This window comes from Aegilops tauschii, chromosome 3 (genome assembly GCF_002575655.3).
Source record: "Aegilops tauschii subsp. strangulata cultivar AL8/78 chromosome 3, Aet v6.0, whole genome shotgun sequence".
Classification (NCBI taxonomy): domain Eukaryota; kingdom Viridiplantae; phylum Streptophyta; class Magnoliopsida; order Poales; family Poaceae; genus Aegilops; species Aegilops tauschii.
This window is the reverse complement of record NC_053037.3, coordinates 38,869,341-38,888,781: the sequence shown is the minus strand read 5'-3', so window position 1 is coordinate 38,888,781 and position 19,441 is coordinate 38,869,341. Positions and strand designations below refer to the sequence as shown.

Below are 19,441 nucleotides of genomic sequence, written 5' to 3'. Positions count from 1 at the left end.
GAGGGGGAAAATCCAACCGTTAAGTGCTCAGCCCGCACACGAGCGGTATTACCGCTCCACGAGCGGTACTACCGCTCAGGCGGAAGAAGCAGTGAAAAGGAGCAACAAAACAAGAACCTTGGGGCGGTAGTACTGCCGATAAGAGGTACTACCGCTAGAGGAGCAGAACACGGGACAAAAGGAGGCAGGAGAGAGAAGAGTACGGTGGCAGTAGTGCAGTAGCGGTACTACCGCTCGACCGGAGCGGTACTACCGCTTATAGGCGGAATTACCGTGCATTACTGCCGCGCTACTACCGCTGAACCCGACACGAAAAGAGCAGACCCAAAATCGAGGCGGTAGTAGAGCGGTACTGGAGCGGTACTACCGCTTGACGCTACAAGCGGTACTACCGCTGCCACCGCGGTACTATCGCAGGGAGAAAAACAGAACTGCCAAAACTTCTTCATATGAGCTCCGAATTGAGCAAACTCAAGCTTGTTGGATACAAGACGACGAGTAGCATCAAAACAACGAGGTATGCCAACAAATAGAGGAGTGAAACCTCCAACCGAGAAGAACCGGCATAACCTCCAACATCGAAAACATCATAGAAGATGCGAGTAAACTCCATTTTCGATGAACTCAAGCTTGTCATCAAGATGACCATAAGCTCCAAAACTCACAACGAGAAGAGCCAAACAAGAACCAATAAAGATGATGCAAGTATGCAATGGTTTGAGCTCTCTATGAACGATACGATCAAGCTACTCATCGAGAGCCCCCCTTGATAGTACGGCAATCGATCCTATAACCCGGTCTACCAACTATCATCATGAGACCAGTAAAATAGAAAACCTATGAAGAGCAAACCTTTGCCTTGCACATGGTCCACTTGAGCTAGATGATGACGATCTTGACTCCCTCAAGATGGACCACCTTTCTTGATTGCGTTGGCTCGATGAAGACTAGTTGATTGCTCCCCCATACTCCACTATGGGTGAGCCACCCTTCCGCACATCTTCACAAGTCCATTGTCACCACAATGGCTTCAAGCATTTGATCTCTTCGTGATGCTTTACTTGAACTTGCCCACTTCACTTGAACTTGCACACCGCAACCTAACCCCACAAAGAACTCTCACGAAGACCATGGGTTAGTACACAAAGCGTAATTGACAATGTTTACCATACCATGGGATCGCTTGATCCCTCGGTACATCTTGTGCGCTTTGTGTGTTGATCAACTTGATTCACTCTTGACTTAGTCTTGATCAACCTTGACGCTTTCCAACTCTCTTCATTTGGATGATGTCTTGAAGGTAAACATGAATGATCACACAATATTCTTCTTCAAGACATGCTTGCAATAAGCTCAACTCTCACATGACCAATCTTTGAATAATTCCTTAATAACACCTTGGTCACCACATAAACTCCTTGAAACCAACACATGGACTTCAAGAAATGCCTATGGACAAATCCTTCAAATATAACTCAAGGCAACCATCAGTCCATAGAGATTGTCATCAATTACCAAAACCAAATATGGGGGCACCGCATGTTCTTTCACACAACATCAAATTATTTCTGTAGTTAAATCTATAATGCATGGTCACGATTTAACCACGAGCGTGTGAACAATCTATTATTTCAGTAGTTAAATATACAATACATAAACAGTCCGGTTAAGCACTAGCATGTGAACAATCTATTAGTCCCTCCTTTCCAGGCTAATTTTTTTAAATAATACACTTTTTTTATGAATTTTTAGAAATATTACGCTGGATGCAAAATATTCAGAAATAATACACCATCGGCCCTTTGCTAGCCGACTGGGCCTAGTCAGCCACACAACAGGCCGATTGGGCCTAATCAGCCAACAGCAGGCCGAGTAGCCTTTCAGCCTACGGGTGGCTGATAGGCCGCTCGGCCACTGGCAGGGGGTCAATCGGCTTGCCGTAAGCTGATAGCTGCATGGCCCATGCAATCGTACGTGGGTTCAAGTACTGCGCTGGTGCATGTACAGGCCGCTGCCATATGGTTTCTACTAGACAACTAGCTAGCTGGCAATACTGATTAATCAACTAGCTAGCGTCAAGATTGATACATCAGGCTTCGGTAGCTAGCTTGTTACATACGTGCGTGTTGTCTCCTGGAACTGGAAGAATCGATCAAGCATGTGTCGATCAAGCGTGGCTTGTGTATTCGCACGTCTTGCCGGAATGCAATCCGCATGTTGTAGTACTTAGCCAGTGTACGTACGCATTCGGTCGACCGATGAAAAGTAGTCGCGAGGAGCGATTGGGCCTAGTCAACAAAAACATCAGGCCACGCACGGGTAGCCGCGCTCAGGCACTCGTCCTTGAACCCCGTCGCCGCATGCACCATACGCCGTGCCGCATCCATGTCCGGCGACGCGAACTCACGGACTGTGGGCTTGCGCAGCTGTCGTCGCCTGCTGCGGGGTACTATGCGCGTGGGGCTGTACCATACGGCAGCGGCGTGCACATGCGCCAGCGCAGTACTCGAACCCATGTACGATTGCATGGGCCATGGATCTATCGGCTTACGGCAAGCCGATTGATCTCCTGCCAGCGGCTGGTTCCTATTCGGCGCCCTCAGCGCCGAATACAGTGTTAATTGTACAGGGCGCATACCCCCCCCCCCCCCCTGACACGGGCCGGCCCAAATTCCCTGCTTTCTTTCTAAACTGATGCAAAAAAGACGTACGTGTGGGCCATGGATCTATCGGCTTACGGCAAGCCGATTGACCCCCTGCCAGCGGCTGGTTCCTATTCGGCGCCCTCAGCGCCGAATACAGTGTTAATCGTACAGGGCGCATACCCCCCCTCGCGACGCGGGCCGGCCCAAATTCCATGCTTTCTTCTAAACTGATGCAAAAAAGACATATGTGGGAGGACTCGAACACACGACATAGCGGTTCAGCGTGCCACATGATAACCACCCCGCCACTCAACGTTTTGTGATCAAGTACATTTTCTTACGTCTTTTGTTCCTTCTTTCCTTTTTCTTACTTATTTTCTTTTTCTTTCTTTCCTTTTTCTAATTCGTAATGTTCACCGGATTTCATGAACATTTTTCCAACTTCGATGAACTTTTTCCAAAATTTGATGAACTATCTTTCAAGTTCGATGAAAATTTTCAAATTTGGTGAACTTTTCTTCAAATTGGATGAACTTTTTTCTAATTCGGTGAACTTTTTTGCAAACGCGATGAACTTTTTTCAAATTTGATGTTTCTTTTTGAATTTGATGTACTTTTTTCGAATTCGATGAACTTTTTCAAAAAAATCGATGAACTATTTTCCAGATTTTGTGAACTTTTTCGAATTATGTTGAACTTTTCTCAAATTCGATGAACTTCTATTATATTTCGATGAACTTTTTTCAATTATGATGCACTTTGCTAAAATTCGATGAACTTTTTGTCAGATTCGATGAACTTTCTTCAATTTTGATGAACTTAAAAAACCAATGAACTTTTTTAAAATTTGAAAAAAGTTCATTTCTTTTTTTAAAGTTTTCCTTTGATTTTTTTTTAGAAAAGTTCACGTATTTAGAAAAAAGGGAAAGGAAAAAAAGCAAATAAAACCGTTACAGAAAAAGAGAAAAACAGAAGAAAAAAAATGGTTTGGACGCTTCCCCACACCAGGGGCTTTGCGAGCTGGAGAACGGATAAAAGAAAGCAAACGAAGTTTATGAACACAAGTCGTTTGATTGTGCAGCCGTTCATGCACTGATATGCGAAGGGTGAGCTGCTGAGTTCAACTCCGACTCCCCGCACATATCTTTTTTGTAGTTGATCGACTTGTTCGCTGAGAGGCGCCTGGGCCGGCCCAGTAGACATCTCCTTCAGGCGCCAGGCAGCTGTTCGGGCGCATAAGGCGCCGAACAGGAGCTCTCTTGCCAGCGGCCGAGAGGCCTGTCGGCCACCGCCAAAAGGCTACTAATCGGCCCGCTGTTGCCTGATTAGGCCCAGTCGGCCTGCTGTGGGCTATTATTTTTTAAAATTTTGTATCCAGCATAATATTTCTGAAAATTCATAAAAAAAGTGTATTATTTAAAAAAATTAGCCCTTTCCAGAATATATGGAGGACTATTTTCTTTAATTTAAACCTTTCTATGTTAGACTAAATTTATACAAAAATATATTGACATTTACAGCACTAAGCAAATAAAATATGGTGACTAATATAATGGTATTGATTATATTTGGCATTCTAAATTTTGTTTTTTTGTTATAAACTTTGTTTACTTGGTCAAATCGAGACAAGTTTGACTTTTCAAAATATTAATAAATTTGTATTTTAATTTTTTAGGAAGTATATCAATTAAAAAACAAAGCACATGGTTCTCTTATTTACTTATTTACTTATTTTATTTAATAATGTTTAGTTAATGACATTTTGTCTTAGGAATACACTGTTAGATGCAAAATCTTAATTCACAAAATTAAAAATTATTTTAGTAGTTAAATCCACAGTGCATGGTCATGATTTATACTGAACTATGAAAGAACTTTGAAAGTAAATAAGAGCAAGAAATACATATGGAATTAAAATAAATATTCTTATATTTTATTGGACCAATAAGGATAATTATCTTCCATTTAATTTTATGTAGCAAATTTACTTTTCTATTTCATTCTGAAGATCATCCAAAATCATTTTCTCACTCCTCAAAGAGTGTACGAATTAATATTTTGACCACATTGTATATATTTTGATCACCCAGTGCAAACGGAAAGCCCACCACCCGCGCTGGTCAATATTCGCCCTTGCCTATGTCGGATATGGTGTGATTGTGAGGACTTGTCGCCTATCTAATATGAGTGACGGTGCAAACGAAATGGCCCCCACCCGCACCGGTCAACCCTCGTCCTCGTCAGGGCCTGCGACGCACTGGCTAGCCGCACGGTCCCGTCTGCGGTGAAGTCCTAGCAAGAGGTCTTGCAGTGGTGGCCTTTCTCAGCCTTGGGACACGCGCAAGCATAAATTGATCCAAAACTAAAATTCACGCAAGTGATTTTTTTTTGAATATTCACGCAAGTGATATTTCGCAAACGCGCAAGGAAAAATATATGGGCAGTTGGTCATCTCAGATGGTACTGTAGTTTTTTTTTTAGGGTAAACTTTTTGCCGCTTTTATTTAATCATCGAACCTCGGAATGTCATCCGAAATTACATCAAGCACAAAGTCCGGTGGAACTCCTAGCCAAACCTTACATAGTTCATCTCCTACCCCTACCTTAGCTAACTTATGAGCGGCAACATTAGCACTACGACTTGCCCAAGAAATTTTGCTCTCAGCGAAACTCCCAAGGATGGTTTTGATTTCTTGTACCCACGGGCCGACGGCGGAAAGGTTCTTGCTCGATTGTTGTAGCATATTCACCACGCCCTGAGCATCCAACTCCACATGAACTCTTGTAGCATTCAACTCCGCTCCCACCTGCAAACCCCTTTTACATGCTAGTATCTCCGAGGCTTCTGGTTCGACGACATTTGGGAAGAAGTGACAAGCAGCTGCCAGAAAACCACCATTGTGATCCCTAAGCACAGCGCCACCTCCACCTTTCAGGCCATATTTTGAGATCGCTCCATCCGAATTCACCTTTACCCAGCCTTCGTCTGGTGGCTTCCATCTCTGTGATTCTGCACGCTTCGGCTCCCTCAGCGTCCCACGATGCACAGCTTTTCATTCCGTCATGTGAGAGAACACTGTGTGCATTATTTCATGTGGTGGCGCAATAATCTTTCCTTCTCTTGTAGCATTACGAGCTAGCCACAGTCCATAGGTGGCCTGCACCATAACCTCCTTCTCTTCATAAGAAGCACCCGAGAACCAGTTAAGTAACCAGTGCGCTAGAGCACTCTGGGAGTCGATCGTGCACGGTGGGATCGCCACCGAAACTCCCTTCTCTGAGCGTAGAAGCTGCTAGGACCTCACTGAATGTTGACATGACCAGAAGCGATGATGAATCGTTTCTTCTCGACCACAGACAACACAAAAAACTCCTGGTTTTATCCTACGTCGATGTAGTTCATACCCTACAGCCAGCCCGTTTCTTATCATGCGCCATATATGAATTTTTGCTTTAGCCGGAGCACATGACTCCCACAGCGCCATGAACCCCTTATGTGTCTGCACCGAGTCAGAGGGCTCCGGCTGTCCGGTCCTCGATCGGCCCAGCGATCTCTTCAAGTGATACGCAGACTTGACATTGAAGCATCCATTTTTTGTGTAATTCCATGCCACATAATCTTGCTCATCCGGCCCGCCTATTGCAATCTGGAGAATATCTTGCGCATCACTTGGACTGAACATCGCGTTCACTTTAGCCGGATCCCATGCACGCCCGTTCAAAGTGAGCCGGTCAGCAACCCGCGTGACGCCCGGCACATAAATTTGACCCAGTGGTCTCATGCTACCCCTTCTTGGGATCCAATTATCATGGTGGATATGAACTTTAGAACCATCCCCAATCCGCCAAATCACACCCTCCCTGAGAAGATCTCGGCCATGTAGCACACTCCTGTAGGTGTAAGACGCATTTGATGGGAAGGTGGCCGACATGATTGTCTCTTCTTTAAAATAGCGTGCTTTAAGAACCCTAGCACAAAGAGAGGCTGGTACTTGCAGAATTCTCCAGGCTTGCTTTGCTAACAAAGCTTGATTGAACGCCTCGGGATCGCGGAACCCAAGACCACCAACACTCTTTGCTGCACACATTTTTTGCCAAGAGACCCAGTGCACTTTCCTTTCACCATTCGTTGCACCCCACCAGAATTTCGAGGAGATCGAAGTCAGGTTCCGGCACGTTTTCTTTGTGAGCTGAAAACAACTCATGGTAAAGGTAGGTACAGCTTGAAGCCCAGATTTAACCAACACCTCTCTAGCTGCTTTGGACAGCCCCTGCCCCTTCAAACCACTTACTTTCTTTTTTGAGCTCTCCGTTACATATTTGAAGGTACCTTCCTTCGATCTACCAACCAGTGTCGGTAATCCCAGGTACCTCTCACTCAGCGCCTCGGACTCAACAACTAGAGCACCCTTTAACTCAGCCTTCACCTCCTCCTGACATCCCTTACCAAAAAAGATGGACGATTTTTGCAAGTTGACTCGCTGCCCGGAGGCCGCCTCATAGGAAGCCAGGATCCCCTTTAGAGCCTCCGTGTTGGCTCTCGACCCTTCCAAAAAAACTATGCTGTCATCAGCGAAGAGTAGATGTGTCACATGGGGGCCAGTGCTCCCAAACGACACACCTTTTATCTCTACATCTCTTTGAGCTTTCTTCAACAGGGCCGAAAAACCTTCCACGCAAAAAAGAAAGAGGTACGGGGATAGGGGGTCACCTTGTCGAAGCCCCCTAGAAGGTGAAAAATTCCTAGAGTATCACCATTTAATTTGACAGAAAAAGTTGTTGTAGAGATGCACCTCATTATCATCATGATCCATGTGTGAGAAAACCCAACTCTTTCCAACATCTGCTACAATAACACCCACTCAACGCGGTCGTACGCCTTCATCATGTCCAGCTTCACTGCACATAAAGGCTTGTTCCTCTTCCTCGTCCGAATGGCATGAACGCACTCATAAGCCACGAGCACATTATCAGTAATAAGCCGCCCCGGTACGAACGCACTTTGTTCCTCCGAAATAAGAATGGGGAGGATGCCTTTCAATCTATTAGCAAGAACTTTTGTAGCAATCTTATATAATACATTACAAAGGCTAATCGGTCGGAACTGGGACAACAACTCCGGTGAGTTGGTCTTCGGAATCATGACGATGACCGTGTCATTGAACGCAGCAGGAGCAGCAACACCACTCAAAAAATCCCGGACAACCCGGCAAACGTCCCCTCCTACTTGCGCCCAGTGGCGTTGGTAGAAAAGGGCCGGGAGGCCGTCCGGCCCCGGGTGCCTTCGTTGGGCCCATTTGGAAGAGCGCCTCTTTGATCTCCTCATCGGTGATAGTAGATGTTAGTGCATCGTTCATCTCCGGCGTGACAATCTGCTCGATGTGTTGGAGAAGATTATTTGCTCCTACCGAGCCCTCTGAAGAGAAAAGAGTTTCATAAAAATGTGCTGCCATCTCACGCATTTGTTCATCACTTGTACACCTAGACCCATCATCCCTGCGCAAAGCTTTCACTGTGTTTTTCCTCTTCCGATGCGATGCGCGGTTTTGAAAATATTTGGTATTCTGGTCGCCCGCACTCAGCCAATCCACCCTCGAGCGTTGTTTGTACATCACTTCCTCCCTTGTATAAATTTCTTTGGGCTGCTCTTCAATCTCACGAACCTCCAGTGAGGACCCGGAGACGAGTGCCCTCGTTTTTGCCTCTGCTAGCTGGTGCTTTAACTTGGTGATCGATCTTCTTATAGAGCCAAAGACCTCCCTCGCCCCTTGCTGCATGGATCCCGTCGTGCATCTATGTTTCTGCCAGACCGCTCGGAGCCCCTGTTCACCAGTAGCCGCAGCTTCCCTGGCCTCCTCAAACATTGCTTGATAGCGTTCATGGCGAGTCCACGCCTCTTCATAGCGAAAAGGCCTTTCTCCGGGTCCCCTTTGACGCGGAGCCGTCTCCAACGCCCGGACCAAAATCGCCTGATGATCTGACTCCTCGTCATGATGTTTTCCACCAAAGTCTCCGGGAAGAGATGCAAGAAATCATCCGTGCACACCGCGCGGTCTAACTGAACCTGGATATTCTCTGCTCTGTCTCGTTTATTATCCCATGTATATTGGTAACCCGTAGACCCCAAATCTGCCAAGCCGCAGTCGGCAAGACAGTCGCGGAAGTCCTCCATTTGCATGAACGGTCTAAGGTTGCCACCAATCTGATCCCACTTGCACTAGAGTCAATAATCTAGTCCACATCACCATGTGATTAACACTCATAGGTCACATCACCATGTGACCAACATCCAAAGAGTTTACTAGAGTCAACAATCTAGTTCACATCACTATGTGATTAACACTCAATGAGTTCTGGTTTGATCATGTTATGCTTGTGAGAGAGGTTATTAGTCAACGGGTCTGAACCTTTCAGATCCGTGTGTGCTTTACGAATATCTATGTCATCTTGTGGATGCTACCACGCGCTACTTGGAGCCATTTCAAGTAACTGCTCTACTATACGAATCCGGTTTACTACTCAGAGTCATCCGGATTAGTGAAAAAGTTCGCATCGACGTAACCCTTTACGACGAACTCCTTTTCACCTCCATAATCGAGAAAATCCTTAGTCCACTAGATACTAAGGATAAGTTCGACCGCTGTCATGTGATCCATTCCCGGATCACTATTGTACCCCTTGACCAACTCATGGCAAGGCACACTTCATGTGTGGTACACAGCATAGCATACTGTAGAGCCTACGTCTAAAGCATAGGGGACGACCTTCGTCCTTTCTCTCTCTTCTGCTGTGGTCAGGTCTTGAGTCTTACTCAATACTCACACCTTGTAACACAGCCAAGAACTCCTTCTTTGCTGATCTATTTTGAACTCTTTCAAAATCATGTCAAGGTGTGCGTTCTTTGAAAGTATCATCGGGCGTCTTGATCTATCTCTATAGATCTTGATGCCCAATATGTAAGCAGCTTTTATCCAGGTCTTCCTTTGAAAAACTCCTTTCAAACAACCCTTTATGCTTTCCAGAAATTTTACATCATTTCGGATCAACAATATGTCATTCACATATACTTATCAGAAATGTTGTAGCGCTCCCACTCACTTTATTGTAAATACAAGTTTCTAACAAACTTTGTATAAACCCAAAAACTTTGATCACTCCATCAAAGCATATATTCTGACTCCGAGATGCTTGCTCTAGCCCATGGAAGGATCGCTGGAGCTAGCATACCTTTTAGCATCCTTAGGATCGACAAAACCTTTCTGATTGTATCACATACAACCTTTCCTTACGAAAACTGGTAAGGAAACTTGTTTTGACATCCATCTGCCAGATTTCATAAATGCAGCTAATGCTAACATGATTCCGACGGACTTAAGCATCGCTACAGATGAGAAAATCTCATCGTAGTCAACTCCTTGAACTTGTGGAAATACTCTTTGCCACAAGTCGAGCTTCATGGACGGTAACATTACCGTCCACGTCCGTCTTCTTCTCAAAGATCCATTTATCTCGGATTTCATGGCTTCTAACCATTTGTCGGAATATGGGCCCACCATCGCTTCTCCGTAGCTCATAGGTTCAGTATTGTCCAACAACATGATATCTCAGACAGGATCACGTACCACTCTGAAGTAGCACGCATCCTCGTCGTCCTACGAGGTTTGGTAGTGACTTGATCCGAAGTTTCATGATCACTATCATAAGCTTCCACTTCAATTGGTGTAGGTGCCACAGGAACAACTTCCTGTGCCCTGCTACACACTAGTTGAAGTGACGGTTCAATAACCTTATCAAGTCTCCACCATCCTCCCACTCAATTCTTCCGAGAGAAACTTTTCCTCGAGAAAGGACTCATTTCTAGAAGCAATTACTTTTGCTTCCAGATCTGAAATAGGAGGTATACCCAACTGTTTTGGGTTTTCTATGAAGATGCATTTATCCACTTTGGGTTCGAGCTTATCAGCCTGAAACTTTTCCACATAAGCATCGCAGCCCCAAACTTTTAAGAAACGACAACTTAGGTTTCTCTAAACGGTGTCGTCTCAACGGAATTGCATGGTGCCCCTTTTAAAGTGAATGCGGTTGTCTCTAATGCCTAACCCATAAACGATAGTGGTAATTCGATAAGAGACATCATGGTATGCACCATATCCAATAGGGTGCAGTTATGATGTTCGGACACACCATCACACTGTGATGTTCCAGGCGGTATTAATTGTGAAACACTTTCCACAATGTCTTAATTGTGTGCCAAACTCGTAACTCAGATACTCATCTCTATGATCATATCACAGACATTTTATCCTCTTGTCACGACGATCTTCAACTTCACTCTGAAATTACTTGAACCTTTCAATAATTCAGACTTGTGTTTCATCAAGTAAATACACTCAGCATCTACTCAAATCATCTGTGAAGTAAGAACATAACGATATCCACTGCATGCCTCAGCACTCATTGGACTGCACACATCAAATGTATTACTTCCAACAAGTTGCTCTCTTGTTCATCTTACTGAAAATGAGGCCTTTCAATCATCTTGCCCATGTGGTATGATTTGCATGTCTCAAGTGATTCGAAATCAAGTGAGTCCAAACGATCCATCTGCATGGAGTTTCTTCATGCATATATACCAATAGACATGGTTCGCATGTCTCAATTTTTTTTTCAAAAAAAACGAGTGAGTCCAAAGATCCATCTACATGGAGCTTCTTCATGCGTTCTATACCAATATGACTCAAGTGGCAGTGCCACAAGTATGTGGTACTATCATTACTATCTTATATCTTTTGGCACGAACATGTGTATCACTGCGATCGAGATTCATTTTAGGTGCAAGACCATTGAAGGTATTATTCAAATAAACAGAGTAACCATTATTCTCCTTAAATGAATAACCGTATTGCGATAAACATAATCCAATCATGCTCAACGCAAACACCAAATCTCGATGGTAGAGGGAGCATGCGATGCTTGATCACATCAACCTTGGAAACACTTCCAACACACATCGTCATCTCACCTTTAGCCAGTCTCCATTTATTCCGCAACTTTTATTTCGAGTTACTAACACTTAGCAACCGAACCGCTATCTAATACCCTGGTGCTGCTAGGAGTACTAGTAAAGTACACATTCATATAATGTATATCCAATATACTTCTGTCGACCTTGCCTGCCTTCTCATCTACCAAGTATCTAGGGTAGTTCCGCTTCAGTGACCGTTCCCCTCATTACAGAAGCACTTAGTCTCGGGTTTGGGTTCAACCTTGGGATTCTTCACTAGAGCAGCAAATGATTTGCTGTTTCATGAAGTATCCCTTTTGCCCTTGCCCTTCTAGAAACTAGTGGTTTTACTAACCATCAACAATTGATGCTCCTTCTTGATTTCTACTTTCGCGGTGTCAAACATCGCGAGTTGCTCAAGGATCATCATCTATCCTTGATATTTATAGTTCATCACGAAGCTCTAATAGCTTGGTGGCAGTGATTATGGAGAACCATCACTATCTCATCTGGAAGATTAACTCCCACTCGATTCAAGTGATTGTAGTACTTAGACAATCTGAGCACATGCTCAACGATTGAGCTTTTCTCCCTTAGTTTGCAGGCTTAAGAAACTTGTCAGGGGTCTCATACCTCTTGACGTGGGCACTAGTCCGAAATCCCAATTTCAGTCTTCGGAACATCTCATATGTTCTGCGACGTTTCAAAAACCATCTTTGGTGCCACAATTCTAAACCGTTAGCATTACGCACTGAACTATCACGTAGTCATCAAAACGTGTATGTCAGATGTTTCGCAACATCTACAGACGACGCTGAGGTTCAGCACACCGAGCGGTGCATTAAGGACATAAGCCTTCTGTGCAGCAATGAGGACAATCCTCAGTTTACGGACCCAGTCCGCATAATTGCTACTACCAACTTTCAACTAAATTTTTTCTAGGAACATATCTTAACCAGTAGAACTAAAGCGCAAGCTATGACATAATTTGCAAAAGACCTTCTGACTATGTTCATGATAATTGAGTTCATCTGATTAATGAACTCCCACTCAGATAGACATCCCTCTAGTCATCTAAGTGATACATGATCCGAGTCAAACTAGGCCGTGTCCGATCATCACGTGAGACGGACTAGTCATCATCGGTGAACATCTCCATGTTGATCGCATCTACTATACGACTCATGTTCGACCTTTCGGTCTCTTGTGCTCCGAGGCCATGTCTGTACATGCTAGGCTCGTCAAGTCAACCTAAGTGTTTTGCTTGTGTTCCGAGGCCATGTCTGTACATGCTAGGCTCGTCAACACCCGTTGTATTCGAACGTTAGAATCTATCACACCCGATCATCACGTGGTGCTTCGAAACAACGAACCTTCGCAACGGTGCACAGTTAGGGGGAACACGTCTCTTGAAATTTTAGTGAGGGATCATCTTATTTATGCTACTGTCGTTCTAAGCAAATAAGATGTAAACATGATAAACATCACATGCAATCAAATAGTGACATGATATGGCCAATATCATTTTGCTCCTTTGATCTCCATCTTCGGGGCACCATGATCATCTTTGTCACCGGCATGACACCATGATCTCCATCATTGTGTCTTCATGAAGTTGCCACGCCAACGATTACTTCTACTTCTATGGCTAACGCGCTTAGCAATAAAGTAAAGTAATTTACATGGCGTTATTCAATGACACGCAGGTCATACAAAAATAAAGACAACTCCTATGGCTCCTGCCGGTTGTCATACTCATCGACATGCAAGTCGTGATTCCTATTACAAGAATATGATCAATCTCATACATCACATATATCATTCATCACATCTTCTGGCCATATCACATCACATAGCACATGCTGCAAAAACAAGTTAGACGTCCTCTAATTGTTGTTGCAAGTTTTTTACGTGGCTTGTATAGGTTTCTAGCAAGAACGTTTCTTACCTACGTAAAACCACAACGTGATATGCCAATTTCTATTTACCCTTCATAAGGACCCTTTTCATCGAATCCGTTCTGACTAAAGTGGGAGAGACAGACACCCGCTAGCCACCTTATGCAACTAGTGCATGTCAGTCGGTGGAACCTGTCTCACGTAAGCGTACGTGTAAGGTCGGTCCGGGCCGCTTCATCCCACAATGCCGCCGAAACAAGATAAGACTAGTAGCGGCAAGAAGAATTGGCAACATCTACGCCCACAACTGCTTTGTGTTCTACTCGTGCATAGAAACTACGCATAAACCTGGCTCTGATACCACTGTTGAGGAACGTAGCAGAAATTCAAATTTTCTACGCATCACCAAGATCAATCTATGGAGTACTCTAGCAACGAGGGGAAGGGGAGTGCATCTACATACCCTTGTAGATCGCGATGCGGAAGCGTTGCAAGAACGCGGATGAAGGAGTCGTACTCGTAGCGATTCAGATCGCGGTTGATTCCGATCTAAGCACCGAAGAACGGTGCCTCCGCATTCAACACACGTGCAGCCCGGTGACGTCTCCCACGCCTTGATCCAGCAACGAGAGAGGGAGAGGTTGGGGAAGACTCCGTCCAGCAGCAGCACGACGGCGTGGTGGTGATGGAGGAGCGTGGCAATCCAGCAGGGCTTCGCCAAGCACCGCGGGAGAGGAGGAGGGAGAGGGGTAGGGCTGCACCAAAGGAGAGGTGTTCTCGTGTATATGGCAGCCCCAAAATCTCAAGTATATATAGGGGAGGGGGAGGGGCTGCGCCCCCATCTAGGGTTCCCCCCAAGGGGTGCGGCCAAGGGGGGAGAGAAGGGGGCGCCCCACTAGATGGGCCTTAGGACCATCTGAGCCTAGGGTTTCCCCCTTCCCCCCTTCCTGCGCCCTGGGCCTCTTGTGGGGGGGCGCACCAGCCCACCTGGGGCTGGTCCCCTCCCACACTTGGCCCATGCAGCCCTCTGGGGCCGGTGGCCCCACCTGGTGGACCCTCAGGACCCTCCCGGTGGTCCCGGTACATTACCGATAGCACCCGAAACTTTTCCGGTGACCAAAACAGGACTTCCCATATATAAATCTTTACCTCCGGACCATTCCGGAACTCCTCGTGACGTCCGGGATCTCATCCGGGACTCCAAACAACATTCGGTAACCACGTACATACTTTCCCTATAACACTAGCGTCATCGAACCTTAAGTGTGTAGACCCTACGGGTTCGGGAACCATGCAGACATGACCGAGACGTTCTCCGGCCAATAACCAACAGCGTGATCTGGATACCAATGTTGGCTCCCACATGTTCCACGATGATCTCATCGGATGAACCACGATGTCGGGGATTCAATCAATCCCGTATACAATTCCCTTTGTCTACCGGTATGTTACTTGCCCGAGATTCGATCGTCGGTATCCCGATACCTTGTCAATCTCGTTACCGGCAAGTCTCTTTACTCGTTCCGTAACTCACATCATCCCGTGATCAACTCCTTGGTCACATTGTGCACATTATGATGATGTCCTACCGAGTGGGCCCAGAGATACCTCTCCGTTTACACGGAGTGACAAATCCCAGTCTCGATTCGTGCCAACCCAACAGACACTTTTGGAGATACCTGTAGTGCACCTTTATAGCCATACAGTTACGTTGTGACGTTTGGTACACCCAAAGCATTCCTACGGTATCCGGGAGTTGCACAATCTCATGGTCTAAGGAAATGATACTTGACATTAGAAAAGCTCTGAGCAAACGAACTACACGATCTTGTGCTAGGCTTAGGATTGGGTCTTGTCCATCACATCATTCTCCTAATGATGTGATCCCGTTATCAACGACATCCAATGTCCATGGTCAGGAAACCGTAACCATCTATTGATCAACGAGCTAGTCAACTAGAGGCTTACTAGGGACATGGTGTTGTCTATGTATCCACACATGTATCTGAGTTTCCTATCAATACAATTCTAGCATGGATAATAAACGATTATCATGAACAAGGAAATATAATAATAACCTATTTATTATTGCCTCTAGGGCATATTTCCAACAGTCTCCCACTTGCACTAGAGTCAATAATCTAGTCCACATCACTCCGTTCACTATCCCCCGTCTTGCCACTTCCCCAGCTGTTGTTACTGCTCGCTGAGGCCCCCTGGGACCCTTCTTTAGTTGCTAAGTACACTTTACTTTTGAAATGGGGTGGGTGGAAGTGCATAAAGGCAAATGTTCTCTTGCTTTAAATGTTTTGAGATAATGTTCTCTTACTTTATGGTTACGCATGAGGCCATGTTAGTACCTTTGTATTACTCATGAGGGACGAGATGCGGCCTTTTCTTATTGTTTTGATGGAGGCACGAGAATCTTAAGCCAGAAATAGTAATGGAAAAATACTGTCAGCTCGATCGACCACTATTGAGTTGGTCGATGTTTTGCCACGATGATGTTTCGTCATACTAATTAAATATATTTTATTGCAATTATTTGCTTCCACATGTCTAAGCCATCACTACGATTAGTACGAACGCACGTACTTAGAGCCAGGGCTCCGCCTCCTCCTCCTCCTCCAAGAAAGGAAGTTAGGGTTCGTGCCTCTCGCCGGCGCCAGCGCAGATCCGCCTCGTCTCCGGTGGCCCTAGGGCCATGGAGGCGTGGTGGATCCTGACAAGGGCCGGCGGGAGGGCTCCGTATTTAGTCGTTTTTTTTTCAATCTTGTTAGGGTTTGTGTTCAACTCAGGAAGGCGAGACGGCGGTGGCTCCCTGAAGATGGAATAAAGGTCTCCCCGCCTAGCCGCCGTACCGGCGGTGCATCTAGCATCGTTAGTGGGCGTGTGAAGGTGTGTCTCCGGCAGATCTATCTTTGGTGGATTTGCTCGGATCTCGTCGTTATTCGTCTATGTTCGTGTGTCTTCGGTTTGGATCCTTCCGATCTACGTTATTTTTCATCGGCGGCGGTTGCTGTTCTGGGGTGCTGGTCCTATGGGGCCTTAGCACGATGACTTCCCGATTGTCTACTACAACAAGTTGTGCCCGACTCCGGTGATGGAGGGGCGGTGACGGCGGCGTGCCTTCGGCTCGCTTCGGTGCTTGTAGTCGTCGCTAGGTGGTCTACGGATCTCGATGTAATTTTTATTTCCGGTGTTCGTTGTACTACCATGATTGAAGATGAATAGATTGGAAGTTTTTTCGAAAAAAAATACGATTAGAACGAGCTACCAGTTCATTCGCCTAATGAACATTGGTAAAGTGGTAACTGCGCAATAACACATGGTCCGAAAAAATATTTGAGTAATAATACAGGGTCCACCGACAAGTGAACTTCAGCCTAACCGGGCTGGCCGGCCTGGGTCTCGCAAGTCATAGGCTAATGAGAGTTGGCAACGTAGGATAATAACGTACCGGCGTGGCCGCGGCCGGTGCTGTCTGCGGGCGTCGTAGGCGGCGGCATCGCCGGAGGCCGCGTCCCAGACCACGATGAACGCGCCACCGCCGATGCCGCTCGACATTGGGTGCACCACGCCCAGGCAGAGCGCCGTCGCCACGGCTGCGTCCACTGCGTGCCCGCCGGCCCGCAGCGCCGCGGCCCCCACCTCCGAGCACCGTCCGTCGTCGGCACCCACCGCGCCCGCCCCGGACTCCACCTCCTGCCGGCTCAGCCTCACACTACGGTTGGTCTCAGCGTCGGGGCCCAGGAGCAGCAGCAGAACCCCGGCCAGGGTGAGCAGAGCCACTGCGATGGCCAGCGCAGCGCACGAACGGCGGCGCGGGGTCGCGCCGAGGAGCGGGCTCTGCAGGGTGCCGCGCGGTGCAGCCATGGCCGGAGCTTCCATGGATGGCCAGCGGGGAATGTGGCAGGGAGGAGAAGATTCTTCGGATGGTGAGATCTGACAATGCGGCAGGAAACCAGATACCAGCTCTCCTCCTCCCCTCCCTTGCGCTGTTGGCCGCTTCGGCTGCGGCGGCCACCAGATCCGGCCATTATGGCTGCTAGCTCCTCCGCCAACCGCCCCGCCCCCTCTGGTCGGTGCCCCCTACAGCCCGCTGGCGGCTCGCCTCGGTCCGTTGGCCGCTCGCCGCCCTCCTCCCCGTGGTCTGCTGCCTCGACGACCGTTGCATCAGATCCAGCCTCGACGCCGCGAATCCTACAATGAGACGGCTTCTCCAAGGCGGGTGCGTCGCTCGGACCGCCAGATCCTTGCCACTCGCCTTGTGGGGGGCCGGCGCGGCTTAAATCCCTGGTTTTCCGCCCTCCCTCTCCAGCCCTGATTTCCTCTTCGGGCCAGGCCGGAGAGACGCACGACGGATGGACGAAGGTCCACTCCCGGAAGAGAGGGAGGGCCTGCTCCGGCTCGACGGATCGAAGGGGGCGTCCACCGCTTCCGCGTTCAGACCGCCGCAGTTCATTCAATGCGGCCGCGGGGCGGGACGCCTTCTTAAGCCAATTCAAGGGGAAATGCTTCCGCTGCCTCAGTAAGCTTCACCGCCGCAAAGACTGCTGTGATCCCCTCCGCTGCATCATCTGCAAGCGAGCTGGGAATTACGGCAAAGAGTGCCCGCAGAATCCTCGAAACGGGGGTCCTGGAGGGGCTGCCTGTGACCGTCTGAAGCCGCCTGTTGCTGCGCGCGCCCCGGTCCGGGATCGCCTCGTCTTCCCGGCTGCGCCTCCTCCTGCCCCCATGGACCGTCTCCGCCTCTGCGATCCGGCCAGGCGGCCGCATGAGAGCCACAAGGTGATCGTGGCCACCCCGGCGCTGGGGATCGAGGAGCACCTCCTGCATCAGCACGCCGTCACCCTCACCGCCGCAGACCGCTCGCACTCCACCACCCCAGCGGCCGTCGGCAGGGTGATCTTCGAGCAGCTCTCCACCAGCCCGCACCAGCTACGCGTCACCGCCCATCAGCCTAAAGCTTTCCTCATCCACTTCGACCTCCCCACGCACTGGGACAATGCCGTGCGCCGCGGCGTCATCAAGGTCGAGGGCTGCAAGTACTTCATCAGGGCATGGAACAAAGACGACCACGCCGCGATCCTCAAGTTCAGCCACCATGTGCGTGTGGTAATCGAAGATCTGCCCATGCAGTACTGGTCTCTGCCGGGCGCCGAATTTCTGGACAAGTTCCTAGCTCGGGTCTATGGCATTATGCAGAGAATTTCCAAACCTTTTTCAGCATGCACGAGGAAAGAACAGGACAGTAGAGGAAGCCCTAACTAATGACAGATGGATTCATGATTTGTAGCACGGAAACACTAAAATCATTGTTGTTGAGTTCTTGCAACTGTGGCGCAAGTTACAGAGGGCCGACATTGCCCTCTCCCCGGAAGAGGACACGATCACCTGGGTGGCCGGCGATGACAGTTCTTAAACAGCCAGCGTCGCGTACAAGTTTCAATCCAATGAGGCCACATCTTCAGGAATCAAAGTGGCAATATGGAAGGCCTGGGCCCCTGGAACTGTTAAAAAAATTGCCTGGCTGCTACACCATGACAGGCTTTGGTGCAACGATCGCCTGCAGCGGCGTGGATGGCCGAATGGATACTTCTGCGCCCTCTGTGTCAGAAACCTCGAGAGCTCCACGCACCTCTTCTGGGACTGCCCATTCTCCTGCTCGATCTGGGAGAGGGCCTCCACTTGGAGGGGCTGTGTAGCTTTGAAGAACAAGAGAGCAGCAAACCACAACTCCCTCAGTCACTGGAAAAGAATAGTTTAGCTGACACCGCCAAACTTCAGAAAGGGGCTGAAATCGATGATGATGATGATCGTGTTGAGGAACGTAGCAGAAATTCAAAATTTTCTACGCATCACCAAGATCAATCTATGGAGTACTCTAGCAA

General features: G+C 47.7%; 1 pseudogene; it reads right to left on the bottom strand.

Moving 5' to 3' along the window:
• Window positions 1-17,129, bottom strand: part of LOC109760937 (glutathione hydrolase 3-like) — a 71,329-nt pseudogene extending 54,200 nt beyond the window's left edge.
• Between the last annotated feature and the right edge of the window lie 2,312 nt (window positions 17,130-19,441).